Here is a 3,818-nt window from a genome sequence, read left to right as displayed (position 1 = left end):
AATCCTGGCCCGCGTCCTTCTCAACCGCCTGCTGGTGCACCTTGAAGATGGTCGTCTTCCCGAGAATCAGTGTGGCTTTCGAGCGGGCCGCGGGACGACTGATATGATCTTTGCTGCACGCCAACTGCAGGAGAAGTGTGTCGAGCAGCACCGGGGCCTCTACACCACGTTCGTCCACCTGACCAAGGCCTTCGACACTGTTTGCCGAAATTGCCTCTGGCGGATCATGGAAAATTTGGTTGTCCAGACAGGTTCATCGCCATTGTCAGGCAGTTCCATGAGGGCATTACCGCTCGTGTCCTGGATGACGGCGACCCCTCAGAGCCCTTCCCTGTGACCAACGGGGTCAAGCAGGGCTGTGTCTTAGCCCCGAACGCTCTTCAGCATGGTTTTCTCTGCCATGCTCCAGGACGCTTTCAAAGACAGTCACTCTGGCATTGTCATCAAGTACAGATGTGACGGGAAATTGTTTAACATCAGGCGAATGCAGGCAGTCACGAAAGTGAGGGAAACCATCATCAGAGACCTTCTCTTTGCCGATGACTGTGCCCTTAATGCCCCAAATGAGATAGAGATGCAACGTCAAATGGACGGATTCTCCACCAGTTGTGACAACTTTGGTCTCACCATCAGTACAAAGAAAACAGAAGTTATGTACCAACCCGCCCCAGGAGATGCATACCATGAACTTGGCATCACTGTCAAAGGGCAGAAGATCCATGCTGTGGAGCAATTCATCTACCTTGGCAGCACCCTCTCCCGCACCGCCAACATTGACATTGAGGTTAACCATAGGATCTCCACAGCGAGCAGTGCATTTGGAAGACTTAGAGACAATGTGTGGAAGAGGAGAGGCATTACACTCGCAACCAAACTGAAAGTATACCGAGCGGTCGTCCTGACAACCCTACTCTACGCCTGCGAAACTTGGACGCCATATAAAAGACATGAAAAACAGTTGAATGGCTTTCACCTCAGATGCCTCCGTAATCTTCTCAACATCCGCTGGCAAGACAGAATTCCTGACACAGAAGTCTTGAAGCGCGCGGGACTCCATACCATCACCACCATAATCCGCAAAACCCAGCTCCGGTGGGCAGGCCATGTCTATCGCATGCACGACAGCCAAATCCCCAAATTACTTTTCTATGGGGAACTCAGCCAGGGAAAGCGGAATGCAGGGGGCCAAAAGAAACGGTCTTGGGAGAGTCGCGCTGCTAAACGTTCGGCCTAGCGTTGCGTCATCAGCCTAGGAGCCGACAGGGCAGAGAATCAACGCATGACACACGACCAGCAGAAGCGCAAGAGGAGGAAGGAGAGAGCTGCCTGTTCACAGCCTGCCGATACCGCCTTCACGTGTCCAGAGTGTGGAAGAGTCTGCTGAGCACGGATTGGCCTCATCAGCCATCTCAGGACCCACAAACCCCTGATTAGCTAATGAAAATAAACAAAACAAATAAAACTTTATAAACTTGTTATATAGGCCGAATGAAGAGCACATATCGCACTTGGTATTCCATAATGGCCTATCATTTTAGTATTGACCAGGCTAAGCGATGCTTAACTTCAGTGACCTGATTGGAAACAGTGTATCAACGTCATTATGCCGTTTCCAGTCGTCCTGGACATGTCCTAGCCACTGGACCCAAGCCGATTCAGGAGAGGTGTGGTTGGTGATTGCGCATCACACTTACCTCACAATTACACATGCAGTTAACTTTGCATAGGGTACCTGCTGTCTTTCATAACTTAACTGAAGCAATGACGATTATGATGATATATATATATATATATATATATATATATATATATATATATATATATAATTACTTCATTTACTCACATAAATTTAATATACGAAAGTATAGATTTATGCGTAAACTTTCAGTATTTATTTCAAAAGTGCTCAATACGTGGGTAGAGCTAGTTAGTAATTTATAAAATATATATGGCGATTAAGCTACACTGAATATTCTGCGTTTCATCCACTATAGGATTCGTCAGGCTTATGCGCATAAGCCTGACGAATCCTATAGTGGATGAAACGCAGAATATTCAGGGTAGCTTAATCGCCATATATATTTTATAAATTACTATATATATATATATATATATATATATATATATATTTGTGTGTATGTGCGTGCGTGTGTGCGTGCGTGCGTGTGTGTGATTGCGGTAATCATAAAATATTTTTTTCATATCGAGGTATTTTTAAAACAGGTTTTTGTTTTTAATTTCATTTTGTTTTTTTAGAGTTTTATTGATATTATTAAAACTATAGCCTCTCACAAAAAAAAAAACACCCGATAAAATAGTTATTGAAGAGAAAATGTTTAAATACATATGGGATTGAAAGCATAATACAGATGTTTACAAGAGGTGAGAAGGTACACAGTGGTGTGATGTAAAAATAGCAAACTTGGATATGTTTATGTTTAGCTCGTTTAATATTTTACTGGTTTCAAGATGATCAATCGTAGAAAGAAGAGTTCTTACTCGGCGTGGATCCAAGAAGTTTTTGGTAGGATTTATTTCGAATGCATTTCACGGAACTGGTTTACTTAAAATTAAAGAAGTGATCATATTGTAAAAACAGTGCAACTTAATATCTTTTAACAGAAATAACAAAACGTTGATGGACCTTTAGTTTTCATTTTCACACACGCACGCACGCACGCACGCACGCCCACACAGGCATACGACGTGCGTTCAATAAGTTTCCAGACTTTTTTTCAAGCATTTAAAATTGTCGTAGACCCTTGAAAATTCAGTACGTTATTGCCATATATCTTATGAGATGACCGGCCGATTTTTGTGCTTTCAGGTTCAAATGGGTAGCTACAGCAGAAATTGGAATACATCCTACTAAAGCCCAATTGTTCGAAAAATGTAATTTGGACGCGAGGACACTTTAGTATGAAGATATGCAATCAAATTCCGTTTTAAACTTGAAAAAAAAATGCCTCAAAAACGTACGGAATGCTCCAGACTGCTTTTGAACCATCGTTCGTGAATTGAGCATCAGTTTTTGAGTGGTATAAGAGAATCAAGGAAGGCAGGAAGTCTGTGAAGGATGATGAGAGGAGTAAGAAAGTTAAGACACCAGAGGTGATTGGCTAAATGAAGAATTTCATGAATAAGGACTGTCGTGTGTCTATAGAGACAAGATGTGCACAATTGGATGTCGTTCTAAGAACTGTACACACAATTATGCGCGAGGAGCTGAAGATGCGGAGGATTTGCGCGAAGTTTGTCTTAAGGATGCCCAGGGAAGGTAAGAAAGAAAGATGTTGTCGTAACAGCAAGGAGATGGTCGAGTGGATCAATTCAGACCCCGCAGTTCTTTATGCAGGTAACCTGTGATGAAAGCCAGATCTACTGCTATGACCCAGAGAACAAGACACAGAGGTCCCAGTGAAAGCATGATGGCTCTTCTAGACTCAAGAAGGCCAGTCAGAGCAAATCCATTCAGCAACTTATGATGATCCGTTTCTTTACACAGCACGGGCATGATCTACACGCACTGGGTTCCCACTGGACAGAGAATCAGCTAGGAACACTATGTTGAGGTTTTAAAGAGTTCAGGAAGAGATTCCGTCGAAAGAGACCAGCATATTTTAGATCGGGTCAATGCAATTTCCACCAGGACAATGCAGCGATCCACGTCAAAAACTATTTGATCAAGAAAAAATGTCTATGTTACTCACAGAGTTACTGGGAATATATATTCCAAAATTCAAAATGCTTCTGTCGAAGTCGGGAAAAAATTGAAATCGTCCATTACTTCTGTAGATTTACACATTACGGGTGTATTT

This window comes from Euprymna scolopes, chromosome 1, assembly GCF_053919585.1.
Source record: "Euprymna scolopes isolate OS-2025 chromosome 1, ASM5391958v1, whole genome shotgun sequence".
NCBI classification, from domain to species: domain Eukaryota; kingdom Metazoa; phylum Mollusca; class Cephalopoda; order Sepiida; family Sepiolidae; genus Euprymna; species Euprymna scolopes.
The sequence above is the reverse complement of the archived record's forward strand: the minus strand, read 5'-3'. Positions refer to the sequence as shown.